Source organism: Nothobranchius furzeri, chromosome 9 (assembly GCF_043380555.1).
Source record: "Nothobranchius furzeri strain GRZ-AD chromosome 9, NfurGRZ-RIMD1, whole genome shotgun sequence".
Classification (NCBI taxonomy): Eukaryota; Metazoa; Chordata; class Actinopteri; order Cyprinodontiformes; family Nothobranchiidae; genus Nothobranchius; species Nothobranchius furzeri.
In genome coordinates, this window is record NC_091749.1 from 66,928,461 (window position 1) to 66,945,095 (window position 16,635).

At 54.8% G+C, this 16,635-nt stretch overlaps 1 long non-coding RNA gene across 1 annotated transcript; it reads left to right on the plus strand.

The window, feature by feature from the left end:
• Nucleotides 1–5,419: 5,419 nt before the first annotated feature.
• LOC139071843 (uncharacterized) lies at nucleotides 5,420–14,304 on the plus strand. The gene is made up of 3 exons (XR_011521655.1): nucleotides 5,420–5,555; nucleotides 11,846–11,936; nucleotides 12,074–14,304. It is a non-coding gene; the product is annotated as an uncharacterized lncRNA (long non-coding RNA).
• Nucleotides 14,305–16,635: the final 2,331 nt, after the last annotated feature.

Sequence of the window (16,635 nt, forward strand, 5' to 3'; positions counted from 1 at the left end):
CCCTGCCCTGCAGGGCTGCCCTGCCCTGCCCTGCCCTGCAGGGCTGCCCTGCCCTGCCCTGCCCTGCCCTCCCTGCAGGGCTGCCCTGCCCTGCCCTGCCCTGCAGGGCTGCCCTGCCCTGCCCTGCCCTGCAGGGCTGCCCTGCCCTGCCCTGCCCTGCAGGGCTGCCCTGCCCTGCCCTGCCCTGCAGGGCTGCCCTGCCCCGCCCTGCCCTGCCCTGCAGGGCTGCCCTGCCCCGCCCTGCCCTGCCCTGCAGGGCTGCCCTGCCCCGCCCTGCCCTGCCCTGCAGGGCTGCCCTGCCCTGCCCTGCCCTGCAGGGCTGCCCTGCCCTGCCCTGCCCTGCAGGGCTGCCCTGCCCTGCCCTGCCCTGCCCTGCCCTGCAGGGCTGCCCTGCCCTGCCCTGCCCTGCCCTGCCCTGCCCTGCAGGGCTGCCCTGCCCTGCCCTGCAGGGCTGCCCTGCCCTGCCCTGCCCTGCCGGGCTGCCCTGCCCTGCCGGGCTGCCCTGCCCTGCCCTGCCCTGCCGGGCTGCCCTGCCCTGCCCTGCAGGGCTGCCCTGCCCTGCCCTACCCTGCCCTGCCCTGCCCTGCCTTGCCCTGCAGGGCTGCCCTGCCCTGCCCTGCCCTGCCCTGCAGGCCTGCCCTGCCCTGCAGGGCTGCCCTGCCCTGCCCTGCCCTGCCCTGCAGGGCTGCCCTGCCCTGCCCTGCCCTGCCCTGCTTGCCCTGCCCTGCCCTGCCGTGCCCTGCCCTGCCCTGCAGGGCTGCCCTGCCCTGCCCTGCAGGGCTGCCCTGCCCTGCCCTGCAGGGCTGCCCTGCCCTGCCCTGCCCTGCCCTACCCTGCAGGGCTGCCCTGCCCTGCCCTGCAGGGCTGCCCTGCCCTGCCCTGCCCTGCTCTGCCCTGCCCTGCCCTGCCCTGCCCTGCCCTGCAGGGCTGCCCTGCCCTGCCGGGCTGCCCTGCCCTGCCCTGTCCTGCCCTGCCCTGCCCTGCAGGGCTGCCCTGCCCTGCCCTGCCCTGCAGGGCTGCCCTGCCCTGCCCTGCCCTGCCCTGCCCTGCCCTGCCCTGCCCTGCCCTGCAGGGCTGCCCTGCCCTGCCCTGCCGGGCTGCCCTGCCCTGCAGGCCTGCCCTGCCCTGCAGGGCTGCCCTGCCCTGCCCTGCCCTGCCCTGCAGGGCTGCCCTGCCCTGCCCTGCTCTGCCCTGCCCTGCCCTGCCCTGCAGGGCTGCCCTGCCCTGCCCTGCCCTGCCCTGCCGGGCTGCCCTGCCCTGCCCTGCAGGGCTGCCCTGCCCTGCCCTGCAGGGCTGCCCTGCCCTGCCCTGCCATGCCCTGCAGGGCTGCCCTGCCCTGCCCTGCCCTGCCGGGCTGCCCTGCCCTGCCCTGTCCTGCCCTGCCCTGCCCTGCAGGGCTGCCCTGCCCTGCCCTGCAGGGCTGCTCTGCCCTGCCCTGCCCTGCCCTGCCCTGCCCTGCAGGGCTGCCCTGCCCTGCCCTGCCCTGCAGGGCTGCCCTGCCGAGCTGCCCTGCCCTGCCCTGCAGGGCTGCCCTGCCCTGCCCTGCCCTGCAGGGCTGCCCTGCCGGGCTGCCCTGCCCTGCCCTGCAGGGCTGCCCTGCCCTGCCCTGCCCTGCAGGGCTGCCCTGCCCTGCCCTGCCCTGCAGGGCTGCCCTGCCCTGCCCTGCCCTGCCCTGCAGGGCTGCCCTGCCCTGCCCTGCCCTGCCCTGCCCTGCCCTGCCCTGCCCTGCAGGGCTGCCCTGCCCTGCCCTGCAGGGCTGCCCTGCCCTGCCCTGCCCTGCCCTGCAGGGCTGCCCTGCCCTGCCCTGCCCTGCAGGGCTGCCCTGCCCTGCCCTTCCCTGCCCTGCCCTGCCCTGTCCTGCCCTGCCCTGCCCTGCAGGGCTGCCCTGCCCTGCCCTGCCCTGCCCTGCAGGGCTGCCCTGCCCTGCCCTGCCCTGCCCTGCCGGGCTACCCTGCCCTGCCCTGTCCTGCCCTGCCCTGCCCTGCAGGGCTGCCCTGCCCTGCCCTGCCCTGCCCTGCAGGGCTGCCCTGCCGGGCTGCCCTGCCCTGCCCTGCAGGGCTGCCCTGTCCTGCCCTGCCCTGCCCTGCAGGGCTGCCCTGCCCTGCCCTGCAGGGCTGCCCTGCCCTGCCCTGCCCTGCAGGGCTGCCCTGCCCTGCCCTGCCCTGCAGGGCTGCCCTGCCCTGCCCCGCTCTGCCCTGCCCTGCCCTGCAGGGCTGCCTGCCCTGCCCTGCCCTGCCCTGCAGGGCTGCCCTGCCCTGCCCTGCAGGGCTGCCCTGCCCTGCCCTGCCCTGCCCTGCCCTGCAGGGCTGCCCTGCCCTGCCCTGCCCTGCAGGGCTGCCCTGCCCTGCCCTGCCCTGCAGGGCTGCCCTGCCATGCCCTGCAGGGCTGCCCTGCCCTGCCCTGCTGGGCTGCCCTGCCCTGCCCTGAAGGGCTGCCCTGCCCTGCCCTGCCCTGCAGGGCTGCCCTGCCCTGCCCTGCAGGGCTGCCCTGCCCTGCCCTGCCCTGCTTGCCCTGCAGGGCTGCCCTGCCCTGCCCTGCAGGGCTGCCCTGCCCTGTCCTGCCCTGCCCTGCAGGGCTGCCCTGCCCTGTCCTGCCCTGCCCTGCAGGGCTGCCCTGCCCTGCCCTGCCCTGCCCTGCAGGGCGGCCCTGCCCTGCCCTGCCCTGCCCTGCCCTGCAGGGCTGCCCTGCCCTGCCCTGCCCTGCCCTGCAGGGCTGCCCTGCCCTGCCCTGCCCTGCAGGGCTGCCCTGCCCTGCCCCGCTCTGCCCTGCCCTGCCCTACCCTGCAGGGCTGCCCTGCCCTACCCTGCAGGGCTGCCCTGCCCTACCCTGCAGGGCTGCCCTGCCCTGCCCTGCAGGGCTGCCCTGCCCTGCCCTGCCCTGCCCTGCAGGGCTGCCCTGCCCTGCCCTGCCCTGCAGGGCTGCCCTGCCCTGCCCCGCTCTGCCCTGCCCTGCCCTACCCTGCAGGGCTGCCCTGCCCTGCCCTGCAGGGCTGCCCTGCCCTGCCCTGCCCTGCAGGGCTGCCCTGCCCTGCCCTGCCCTGCAGGGCTGCCCTGCCCTGCCCTGCAGGGCTGCCCTGCCCTGCCCTGTCCTGCCCTGCCCTGCAGGGCGGCCCTGCCCTGCCCTGCCCTGCCCTGCAGGGCGGCCCTGCCCTGCCCTGCCCTGCCGGGCTGCCCTGCCCTGCCCTGCAGGGCTGCCCTGCCCTGCCCTGCCCTGCCCTGCAGGGCTGCCCTGCCCTGCCCTGCCCTGCCCTGCAGGGCTGCCCTGCCCTGCCCTGCCCTGCCCTGCAGGGCTGCCCTGCCCTGTCCCGCTCTGCCCTGCCCTGCCCTACCCTGCAGGGCTGCCCTGCCCTGCCCTGCAGGGCTGCCCTGCCCTGCCCTGCAGGGCTGCCCTGCCCTGCCCTGCCCTGCCCTGCCCTGCCCTGCCCTGCCCTGCAGGGCTGTCCTGCCCTGCCCTGCCCTGCCCTGCAGGGCTGCCCTGCCCTGCCCTGCCCTGCCCTGCAGGGCTGCCCTGCCGGGCTGCCCTGCCGGGCTGCCCTGCCCTGCCCTGCCCTGCCCTGCCCTGCAGGGCTGCCCTGCCCTGCCCTGCCCTGCCCTGCAGGGCTGCCCTGCCCTGCCCTGCCCTGCCCTGCAGGGCTGCCCTGCCCTGCCCTGCCCTGCCCTGCCCTGCAGGGCTGCCCTGCCCTGCCGTGCCCTGCCCTGCCCTGCCCTGCCCTGCTCTGCCCTGCCCTGCCCTGCAGGGCTGCCCTGCCCTGCCCTGCAGGGCTGCCCTGCCCTGCCCTGCCCTGCCCTGCAGGGCTGCCCTGCCCTGCCCTGCCCTGCCCTGCTTGCCCTGCCCTGCCCTGCCCTGCCGTGCCCTGCCCTGCCCTGCCCTGCAGGGCGGCCCTGCCCTGCCCTGCCCTGCCCTGCAGGGCGGCCCTGCCCTGCCCTGCCCTGCAGGGCGGCCCTGCCCTGCCCTGCCCTGCCCTGCCCTGCAGGGCGGCCCTGCCCTGCCCTGCCCTGCCCTCCCCTGCCCTGCCCTGCCCTGCAGGGTGGCCCGTCCCTGCCCTGCCCTGCCCTGCCCTGCCCTGCCCTGCAGGGCGGCCCTGCCCTGCCCTGCCCTGCCCTTCCCTGCCCTGCAGGGCGGCCCTGCCCTGCCCTGCCCTGCCCTGCAGGGCGGCCCTGCCCTGCCCTGCCCTGCAGGGCGGCCCTGCCCTGCCCTGCCCTGCAGGGCGGCCCTGCCCTGCCCTGCCCTGCAGGGCGGCTCTGCCCTGCCCTGCCCTGCCCTGCAGGGCGGCTCTGCCCTGCCCTGCCCTGCCCTGCCCTGCCCTGCAGGGCGGCCCTGCCCTGCCCTGCCCTGCCCTGCAGGGCGGCCCTGCCCTGCCCTGCCCTGCAAGGCTGCCCTGCCCTGCCCTGCAGGGCGGCCCTGCCCTGCCCTGCCCTGCCCTGCCCTGCAGGGCGGCCCTGCCCTGCCCTGCCCTGCAGGGCTGCCCTGCCCTGCCCTGCCCTGCCCTGCCCTGCAGGGCAGCCCTGCCCTGCCCTGCCCTGCCGGGCGGCCCTGCCCTGCCCTGCCCTGCCCTGCCCTGCAGGGCGGCCCTGCCCTGCCCTGCCCTGCCCTGCAGGGCGGCCCTGCCCTTCCTTCCCCTGCCCTGCAGGGCGGCCCTGCCCTGCCCTGCCCTGCCCTGCCCTGCCCTGCCCTGCCCTGCCATGCCCTGCCCTGCCCTGCAGGGCGGCCCTGCCCTGCCCTGCCCTGCAGGGCGGCCCTGCCCTGCCCTGCCCTGCCCTGCCCTGCAGGGCGGCCCTGCCCTGCCCTGCCCTGCCCTGCAGGGCGGCCCTGCCCTGCCCTGCCCTGCCCTGCCCTGCCCTGCCCTGCAGGGCGGCCCTGCCCTGCCCTGCCCTGCCCTGCCCTGCTGCTGGCTGCTGGAGACAAGTTGGGAAAAGTGGGATTGTGGAATTTGGTGAGTTATCTCAGGCCTTTCACCACTAGATGGCAGAAGTAGATCTTACGACCATTATCCTGATTTAAACCTTAATGTTAGTGTTTTATGGGCCATTCCCATCTGTACCGGGTCGGCCCGGGCCGGGTAGCCCCAGTCGGCCCCAGCCTGGCCCGGTTGATTCCACACATCCTTGTCTTAAGCCCATGTGGGCTGATTCTACCCACCAATCAGAGCTCTAATGGAAGGTGTGAATTTGCTGTCAGCAGTGGGTGTGTTGGCCCTGGTCGGCCTGAAGCAGACCCCCTCGAGAAGAGGGCTGAGAATGAGCCTTGGTTGGCCCGGAAAAATACCAGGCCACCCAGATATGTAAACAACCTACGCTACCCGGCCCGGCCGACCCGGTACAGATGGGAAAGGCCCATTAGAGAAGGTCCACTGGTTATGATGATGATGATGTCACAACTAACCTCTGTTCTGTTAGGGCGCTGATTGGGGCGATGATGGCGTTCTGCTCTTTGAACCTCACACCCGTCCAGTGGGCTGCATGGCGTTCTCCACCGTTCATCCCAGCCAGCTGCTCACCCTCAGCTATGATGGATCTCTGCGCTGCATGGATGTGGAGAAGGCCGTCTTTGATGACGTATGTCAGTCATTAAAATCTCTTGTTCTTTAGGCCGTCTTAACATTTTAACGGGGTTCTTTAGTGGTTATATCTTTTATTTTTTGCTTATTTAAATGTTGCAGATGAAACGCCTTTCTGTATCAGACGGCTCAGTAAATATAAAACGTGGTTTTCATGTGTCGTTTAATGAGGAAACATTATTTACAGTCCCAAAGTTCTTTTTCTAATGCAGATGTTTTGCTGAATGATCCAAATTACAGCCAAACAAACTCCTCATCTTAACTGTCAACCACGTTATTTGTAAAGCCGAGACATTTTTCCAGCCACACCCAGGCCTGAGTGCAGTCAGATTCGTAGAATTGGGAAATCCCTTCAGTGCAACTTGTCTCACTGAATAAAGGTGGCTGAACATCTCTAAACGTAAACTTCAGGACTGGCTTTGTTCAAAATAAGGTCAGAGGTCACGATTCGACAAAAAATACAAAACTTCTGCGTTTAAACAAAAAAAAGGCTCATCTCACATTTGCCAGGCTCCCCTGGACTTTAGGGTGAATATTCTGTTGACTGACAAGACCCAAGCAGAACTTTCTGGAAGGTGCGTGTCCTGTTCATGTGGGACTAAACACACCATCAGTCAGACATGGTGGTGCCAGCGTTATGGTCTGGGACTATTGTGCTGCTTAAGAACCTGGTGATATGATGGAACCATGAAATCTCTTCTGGAGCAGAAGATCCTAAAGGCTGACCTTTGATCTTAGAGAGGTAGTTTATGCTTGAATGAAAAACATTTCTCCACATCAGTGTGAGACCCATTACCAGAAACAGCTGAAGTTTCATTCATCCATCCATTCTCATCCACACATCCGGGGTCAGGTCGCAGGGACAGCAGCCTAAACAGAGAGACCCAGACTTCCCTCTCCCCACCCACTTGGGCCAGCTCCTCTGGGGGAATCTCAAGGCGTTCCCTGGTCAGCTGAGAATGCCAGAGCCTCTCATTGTGGAGGAGCAGCTGGTCTACTCCACGCCCCTCCCAGATGACCAAGTTTCTCACCCTATCTCTGAGAGTACCCAGACTCCCTTCAGAGAAAACTAATTTTGGCCGCTTGTATCTGTGATCTTGTTCTTTCGGTCACTACCCAAAGCTCGTGACTAGGGTTGTCACGGTATGAAAATTTAACCTCACAGTCATTGTGACCAAAATTATCACGGTTTTCGGTATTATCGCGGTATTTTTTAAACGGTGTTGCATATGTTCAGAAAGCATTGTTCTACACAAACTGAAATAGGAAAATATTATCGTCCTCGGTTTGTGTCCTTCAAGTTAACATGATATCATATCATTGCAGATTAGGATAAATGTCATCAAGCAGTAACCATTATTAAATTCATAATAATAGGGTGAGCAGTGGCGACCAACTCATCTGCGCCATGGGCGCCATAATGCATAACATCATTTTAATATGGGGGTGTCCGTGACACGGTTTAAATGCTGGCAGAGGACGCTGCGGCTGCAGTATATAGTGACTCGTTGCATTCTCCCTCAGCCAAAAGTCCTCACGTCATGCATTTAAGCTAAAATGCTAATGTTAACTTACCTTACACTGGCTGTAGAGACGTGGGTTATGGTCACGCAGATGTGCCATTAGATTCGAAGTGTTGCTGCCTTTTGCAGACACTTGTTTCCTGCACGTTCTGCAAACGGGATAGCCGTCTTCTATTAACTGTCCCTCAGCATTTTTCAGAAATCCAAAATATGCCCATACTTCCGATTTAGTCTTCTTTGAGGGCTGATGGATGTCCTGGGCGCTGCCGTCTCTGCCTTCGGCCATTATTTCAGCTTCAAAGTTTTGGTTGCAAACTAAAAAGTGCGTGTGTGCGGGAACTTCAGCAGAAGCGACGGTGGCTGGTAAGGGTCACCGCGCCTAAACCGCGGCCACGGTAAACCCACCGAGATAATTTAGTTTTTTAAAAACTGGACGGTTATTTTTATTGTCAACTTTTTTACCGGTGTTTACCGCTATACCGGTTACCGTGACAACCCTACTCGTGACCACAGGTGAGGGTAGGAACATGGCTCGACCGGTAAGTCGAGAACTTTGCCTTCTGGCTAAGCTTTCTCTCCACCACAACAGACCGGTACAACGCCTGCACCACTGCAGACTCGGTACCAATCCGCCTATCGATCTCGCGCTCCATTTTTCCCTCACTCGTGAACAAGACCCAGAGAAGCTTAAACTCCTCCACCTGAGGCAGGACCTCGTCCCTGACCCGGGGAAGGTATTCTACCCTTTTCCAACTCAAGACCATGGCCTCAGATTTAGAGGAGCTGATTCTCATCCCAGCTGCTTCACAACAGCTGTGAACCGCTCTAGCAAAAGCTGAAGATCACGTTCTGATGAAGCCAACAGGACCACATCATCTGCAAAACGGGATATATATATATATATATATATATATATATATATATATATATATATAAAGATTTAAAAAAAAAAGATTAAAATTTTTTTAAATGAGAAAAAAATAAACATTGAGAAAAACAATGTAAAGCAGAGACAATCCTCAGGCCACCAAAAAGGATCCCCTTAACACCTTGGCTGTGTCTAGTCCTGTCCATAAAAGTTCTGAACAAAATCTGTGACAAAGGGCAGCCTTGGTGGAGTCCAGCTCTCACCAGGAACGAGCCCAACTTACTGCCGACAATGAGACCAAGCTCTGACACCAGTCAGACGGGCAAGGCAGCTTTATTTATAAAGCACATTTCATACACAGAGGCAATTCAATGTGCTTTCCATTAGCAAGGAGATTAAAATCATTGTGACTGTTACGTCCCCGACAGGAGATGTTAAAATGTGAAGGAGGGGGTAACATAAGAAATACGACAGTGGCGTTTAAAATGGGTTTAACTGTGATAAAAGGTTCTAAAAACAAGAGCAAACAGATGGCGAGCATTATTAAAATAATGCAAAACGAAAAATTCACTATAAGGTTAACAATTAAAAGACAAATTATCAACTATATAAAACACCTGGTTAAAACTTTATTAAAAGTTTTACCTAAACTGAAGGTGTTTTAAAAACACAACGACGTTGATAAAAGTCTAAAAACTAAATCCGAGTTAACCTTAAAACACAGTCAACACTAGGTGACATGCACAAAAGATCCATGTGGATCACTCAGAGTTAAAACTATAAGTTAAAACTCATCACAACGACGGGGTTAGACCAAACGAAACCTGGAGGACAGCAGAACCCCTGCACTGCTGCCTCTCAGTCTGCTGAAGGCACAGCCTTTTTATCCCAGGTGTGGCTCATCAGGAGGATTCAGTTCAGCTGTGCTCCTCAGCAGCCTGGAAGAGAGGAGGAGGAGGGGCGGTGTCCAGTCACCCACCAGAGCTGGGTGATCCTCAAATCAAATCAAATCAACTTTATTTGTAGAGCGCTTTCACATGGCCAGAATGGACAAACAAAGCGCTGTACATCAATAAAATGCCACACAATAGGACAGAGATATGACCATTAAAATACATTAAAAAATCCATTAAAATACACTAAAAAATCCCTGTAAAATACTGTAATAAATCCTATAAAAATACAATAAGAAATCCATTTTAAAATACAGTACAAAAACCTGAGTGCCAGTTCACATTCCATATCTGGCCTACTTCCCCCAACTTCAACGTCCAAAAGCCAGCGAGAACAGATGTGTTTTCAGTCTTCCTTTAAAGGTTTCTAATGACGTGGCCTGTTTTACATCAGCTGGCAGCTCATTCCAGAGACTTGGTCCAAGTACTAACAAAGCTCGACTACCACGAGACTTCAGGCTGTACCTAGGCACAGTTAGTAATCTCTGGTCAGCTGACCTAAGGGAACGCACCGGGACATGCTGGTGGATGACATCGGAAAGATATTTAGGAGCCCCTGTGTTTAACGCCTTGAACACAAACAGGAGGACCTTAAACCTGATGCGATAAAAAACAGGGAGCCAATGCAAGGCACGTAGGACTGGTGTTATATGTTCAGACCTCCTGGTAGATGTTAACAACCGGGCTGCAGAGTTCTGAACCTGGCTGCTTTTTCCCTCTTCAGGCTGGCAGCCGTGACAGTGACATAAAATACAATTTAAAAATTAAAAAGAAATAAAGTTAAAGGGTGAGCAAATAAAGTGCAGAATAAGAACATTTATTTATAGGCTGATTTTCAATTTTGATTTATAAGTTACTAGAGTTGGGGCACCTTTTAGGTCATGAGGAAGCTGATTCCATCTGTGAGCAGCATAGTAGCTAAAAGCAGCTTCACCCTGTTTGGTTCTGACCCGAGGTTCTACCAGCTGACTGTTTCCTAAGGATCGCAGAGCCCTGCTGGGCGTCTATACTTGGAGGAGATCTGACATGTATTCTGGCCATGAGTGATTTATAAACTAGTAGAAGCACTTTGAAATGGATTCTGTAGTTTACTGGTTACCAGTGTAGAGATCTAAGAACAGGAGTGATGTGCTCGGTTCTCTTGAGCCCCATTCCCATCTGTACCAGGTCGGCCCGGGCCGGGTAGCGTAGGTTGTTTACATATCTGGGTGGCCTGGTATTTTTCCGGGCCAACCAAGGCTCATTCTTGGCCCTCTTCCCGAGGGGTACTGCTTCAGGCCGACCAGGGCCAACACACCCACTGCTGACAGCAATTCACACCTTCCATTAGAGCAAGCCTCTGATTGGTGGGTAGAATCAGCCCATTCACACCTTCCATTAGAGCAAGCCTCTGATTGGTGGGTAGAATCAGCCCACATGGGCTTAAGACAAGGATGTGTGGAATCAACCGGGCCAGGCTGGGGCCGACTGGGGCTACCCGGCCCGGGCCAACCCGGTACAGATGGGAATGGCCCATTGGTTCCTGTTAAGACTCTAGCAGCAGCGTTCTGAATAAGCTGCCGTTGCTTCACAGCTTTTTTGGGGAAGACCAGTCAAAAGACTGTTGCAATAGTCCAGCCTGCTGGAGATGAACACATTAACGAGTTTCCCCAGGTCTGGTCTGGACATAGATGAAGATGATAAAACGCTGATCTAGTTATTGCCTTAATCATGTGACCAGTGAAGCTCAGGTCTGAATCAATCATGACACCAAGATTTTTAACCCGAGTCTGTCTTTATCCTTCTGGAGCCAAGTTGAGTAATAACCTCCATCTTATCCTGATTGTTTCCAAAGAAAATAATTCGTCTTGTCTTTGTTTAACTGGAGGAAGTTTGATTGCATCCAATCCTTAAAGAGCAAGTAACGTCTAAATTAACTTTTTTTTGCTGATGAACTGTATAAATGAGTGTCTAATAGTGTTTTAAATGTGTGCATTCTTTATTTTAGCATTTTGGTGCATTTTCTTTAAAAATTAAAAATTCTGTCTAAAAACCACAGTAATGCGCCACCTTCAGCTGAAAACATAGAATTTGAGTCATTTTGAATACATTTTAGCCAATGGCTAAAGAGTAAAGTACTACGTAAACCAGTAGAGTACTACGTAGCAGCTCCGTGCCAAAGTTATAAAAGCAACGAGCGTCTCGGCCACGCCCTGTGGCGAGTGGGAGTTGGATTTGCAAGTGAGCGTAGGAGGTCAGCGGTAGTTCAGCATTAGCATATAGCATTAGCATATCCTAGTCTTAGCATATCTTTTAGTGTTATAAATACTTATTTAGTGTTAGCTTGGCTGTTGGATATTGTAGTTTAGTTAGTGTTTGGCTGTTAGTGTAATTGGGAAAGTATTTCGGGTTTAGTGCTCCATATCGTCTTAGTATTGGTGAGTAGGTGTAGTGTAGTATGCTTGCGGTGACTCTGTGGGCATTTTACCCGCGATTCTGCACGTCTCCGTTTGAAGAGGGAGGCTGTGCCCACCGTGGCTCTTCCGCGATTTAGATGCAGCCCACCGACTCTGCTCCCCCACCACGGCGGGCTCCAGTCTGAGGTGAGTCAGCTAAATAAACGTTTTAACATCTTCTAAAGACAATTCCCTACCTAAATGCAAAGTCTGAGAGACGTGGTTCACTTCCTTTAGCTAGTCAGTCGGCAATTCTGCAACAGTGGCTCTAACTAACGCTGCACTAGTTGACAGCATTACAGCGTGAAACCCAGCTTGTGACCCGGTTCTGTGAGGAATTCTGTTCAGGAGGTCGCATTTCAGGCTCTCCACATCATAGGTGACTGACTTTTACGTTATAATGATCACACACTAGGAATGTTATAAAGCGCCTATATAGGACAGTTTCTTTTGTATATTATCTGACTTTATAAACTCCCAACAACAATGTGCTTATATATTTTTTTCAGGCTAAATCTACCCAAGACACTGGCTGTCAGACTGATTTAGCTGCAAGAATGCACTTGTCCAGGCTGATGTGAAGCCTTACCTGTAGCAAAGGTGAATTATTTTTAATAATCTTCTATGTAAACATTTTATTACCTTCTAGTTTTAATTTATTTTACAGATTATTGTTACACGTGATTTTATGCTCTTTTAAACATTTATAAATGTGCTGCTTCTTTGTTTTTACATAGCCAGCCAGAATGGAGTTCACAGCCGCAGTGTGTCTGGTGACCCACGGGGACCATGATGAAAATTCATCTTCCAGAAAGTCCCAGAGCAGCGGCCACACCCCCTGAAAAGACCAAGGTGTGAGGTGTCTGCTGTTGATTCCAGCTTCCACCTCAGTGACAGTGCAAGCTCAGTGAACTGTTCAAGGTAAAAAAAAAATTAAAACATTTCAGAATTTTTAAGATATTAACAATTAAATAAGTATGTGATTACATCATGACGGAGGCTACTGATTCTGCCCCTGTGACACTTGGTGGTGACGTGTGAGCTGATTCTCCTGGAAAATAACTTTTACATTAAATATTTTGTTTTTGCTATCAAAAGTATATTAACTAATAACCTGCATTATTGCAGGACACTCAGCAAAATATGTACTCTACACCATGAGGCATGCACACGTTAATACTCTATAAGAGCACATAAGGTGAGCAACACCACATATTGTACACTGTCCTGAATTTGTTTTCTTTCTGCATCTCATTAGCCTGGCTGATCACCTGATAACTCCTGTCATCTGGTTATGACAGCATGAGGATGTCCTCACACACCTGTAACCTATCAGCTCATCTGGCAGAATAGAGAGAGAAGAGACAACACCACATCTCCTGTTCCTGGAAAGCCTTCAGCCATCCTTCGATGACTGAGAACCTCCATCAGCTCTGTCTCCTGTCTGCCCACAATTATTATAATAAATATTGTGTTTGACAAGTTTTTTTTGTGCTGCCAAATATCTCATATAGATTCCAGTTTTGATATTTTAATGGATATTTATAAATTACATTAATTGAATTATCACAATGCATGTTTAACTAGCTCTATTGTGATGAACTAAACTAGCACCTCACTGTTAAAAGCTCATTTTAATTTCAAGCATGTTTAAGTATTTATGGACATGAACAAAAACAGGAAATATATAAATTGAGATTTATTTAATTAATATAACAAATAAGGGGGAAAGAGTCATTGAAAGGCACATTCTTCTGGAAGCTCCTGATCCTGACGACACCAGCAGAGGAGACCACCTGCAGACACCAGAGACCAGCTGCAGACACCAGAGGACCTAGAACCAAGAGAGCAGCTGTTATCAGTAAATAAATAAACCAGGGCAGTTTTAGTGAGCTGAACACATTACAGAATAATTTTCTCATGGGGCATTTTCATAATTTTATGCAGCAGACTGTAACTTGAGCCCAGAGCTACCGGAGAGCTGCTATCCAGCATGTTTCAGTGGATTTTCCTGCTTTAACAAGTTAGATTAACTGTTAAGCAGCTCAGCTATTTGTTGCTGATTAAAACCAGGTGTGCTGAAGCAGATAAACCTCTAAAACATGCTGAATACTAGCTCTAGAGCCGTGGAGACAAACCCTGCAGCTAATCCAATGCTATGGCTAACGGCTACTTACGTTCAGAGGTGGTTCTGTTGGGTCGGTTCTGGGAGTTACAGGCAACTCACAAGCTCACAACAATAAGGCTCAGGTCCGCTTGTCTCCTCCAAATAGACTTGGTCCCTTTCTTCTCGAGTGTCTGGGTAAGGAGGGGGAGAAACGTCCTCCACTTCTAATAACTGCATAGAGTGAAGGGAGCTAGCATCGTCTAGTTAGCCGTCGTCTTCGTCACTGCCGCGGCTCCGCCCTCTCGGTCCTCCAGGCAACGCCTACTAATGTTGCATTTTTTAAAATTGATACGTGGGTGGAGAAGGACTCTGAGGCTCAATTGACCCGCTCTTTAACTTGCTCCAAACACTGATAGAGTGAGTCTAGGGGACCACAGTCTCTAGGTGATGGAGCCAGTTAGATCTGCTACCTCGTACTCCCACAGATCCTCCTAAGGGACGCAGTTGAACACCTTCTCCGAATCCACAAAACACGTGATTAGTTAGGCGAACTCCCACGCACCCTCCAGGACCCCCCTAAGGGTATAGAGCTGGTGTTCCACGGCCAGGTCAAAAACCACATTGCTCCTCCTGAATCTGAGGTTCGATTATCTGATGGACCCTCCTCCCCAGAACCCCTGAATAGACCTTAGCAGGGAGGCTCAGCTGAAGTTATTTGAAAACCTTTAGGTGCAAGAAAGCAAAGGTAGACGAAACATTTTGATGGTGCAGATACTATTTAGCAGCTGTGTATGTGTAACAGGTTTCTCCATTTCTGCAGGTGTATAACATCAGTGATGGCCTGAAAACGTTTGCCTTCTTGTCGCACGACTGCTCGACACTTGTGGTGGGGAATTGGTTTGGAGAGGTAGCCATCGTTGATCGACGGACTCCAGGGTAGAATCACTGCTGCTTGCATTTTAAACCTATAATTGGATGAATAAGACATTTGTAAGAATACGATTTCCTTTGCAGAAACTCTCATGAGTCCATCCACCCCATTGACCCGAAGACTCTCCGCTGCGTGAGTGTCCATCCTCTGCAGATGCAGTACTTCGCTGTCGCAGAGAGCCGGTACGACTCAGAAATCCACTAGTCTCTCCTGTCAGCTGGACTGTTGTGTTATTAAGTAGATATTTCTGCAGGGTAGTGGGCATTTATGACAGCAGGCGCCTGAAGAAGACCAAAAGCGAGCCAGTGTCCCAGCTGACCGGCCACACTTTAAGCATCACAAGCGCTTATTTCTCACCGTCCACTGGAAACCGGGTCCTCACCACCTGCATGGATAACCACATCAGGTGAAGCAAGCACAGTGGTTTTGATAGTTGTTCTGTTTAGTCAACCCCTGCCTAAGTTTATTTATTTATTTAACAGGATATACGACACATCTTTAGTATCCTCTAATGCTCCTTTGCTGAAGTCCGTCAGGTACGTCCACACGGCCGACTCGTAACACGGCTGCATTTTTGAGCAACACACAACCCGAGTTTTTTTGGCGTTTGCAGACACGACATGCAGACAGGCCGCTGGCTGTCGAAGCTGTCGGCCGTGTGGGACCCCAAACAGGAGGACTGCTTTGTGGTGGGGAGCATGATGAGGCCTCGGAGGGTGCAGGTGTTCCACGAGAGCGGCAAACACCTGCACACCTTCACGGACGAGGAGAACCTGAACACGGTGCTGTCCGTCACCGCCCTCCACCCCACCAGGAACGCCTTGTTGGGTGGAAACGCATCAGGACGTGTGCACGTCTTCAGCTGAACTGAAGACCACGGAGAGAGACTTGTGCAACATTAAATGGGTACCTGAGCTAAATGACGTGTTGGATTATACATCTGTTGTAGAGTGAGGTAGCTTTGGTGACGAGGCATTTTATGTGCCTCAGATTAACATTTATTTCAGACCAGTGTTCACATCTTTTTCTGTCACAGTGTAAAAGCCCACCTTCACGTCAGGATATGATACAACTCATTTAAAAATGTATTTAATTTTACAAAATCAAAGCAGCATCGTCCATCTCAAAGTCCGACAGTTTTCAATTCTGGCGTCTATTTTTTAATCTGAGCGGAAAGTTTTGTTTTGATGTGCAGCGGTACCTTGTTACGTAACCGATGCAAAAGAGAAACATTTCCTTATTGACGTTTTTTTTTTTCTTTTTGTGTTTTGCTGTGTTGCATCATTAAACAACCAAACAATATCTTTGCAAAACAGTTTTAATTAATCAACTTTAAACAAAATTCCTTTTTCCTCCGTATTTTAGGGGCCGCAGCAGCTCAGGAGGTACAGTGGGTTGTCCAGCAATTGGAAGGTTGCAGGCTTGATCCCGGCTCTGCCAGAGAATGCTGCTGTTGTGTTTTTGGGCAAGATGCTTAAAGAGCGAGTAACACCCAAATTAACTTATTTCTTCTGAAAACCTGTATAGATGAGCGTCTTAACCCTCCCACTGTCCTAATGGGTGTGACCCTGCGATGAAAGTTGACCATTAAGCAGGGTTGATGGTTTATCCCTTGAGGTCCACGTGGCAGGGGTGAGGAGTGAGCGCCACCTCACCCCTGCCACGTGGACCTCAAGGGATAAACCATCGATCCTGCTCAATGGTCAGCTTTCCTCGTGGGGTCACCCATAAAGACAGTGGGAGGGTTAATAGTGCAGTGTGTTTGTGTGATCACCAATTTGCCATTATAGTGCAATTTACTTTAAATGTAATATTTCAGCCCAAAACTGTAATATCTCCATCTTCAGGTTAAAACTCTGCTCCACATTGATTTAGAATCAGCCACAGCTGATGGCAGTAGTGCATGCAGGGTGACGTCTGTACCGTACTGGATTTCTGCCGAGTCTCGCTGCACATCCACCTGGCACCTTTCACCTGCTGACAAGAGTGGACTGGGACCAACATCGGCCATGGCATTTATACGGAGCGTTGGCCCTCAGAGTGGGGGGGGGTAGAGTTGCCGCTGTTTGCGGACTCGTCTGTCCCACCGAACGTGAGAGCGGGGGTGCGGCGTGCGCTGGGGTCTTTGGTTGGCCCAAGCTGGGCAAGTGACCCACTGGGACAGTGCCTGAATGCCAGAAAAGCCAGTTTACTCCTGCCTGCTGACATGACACATTGACGCTTAGAGACGCTCGCCTCCTTAACTCATTCACTGTCAATGA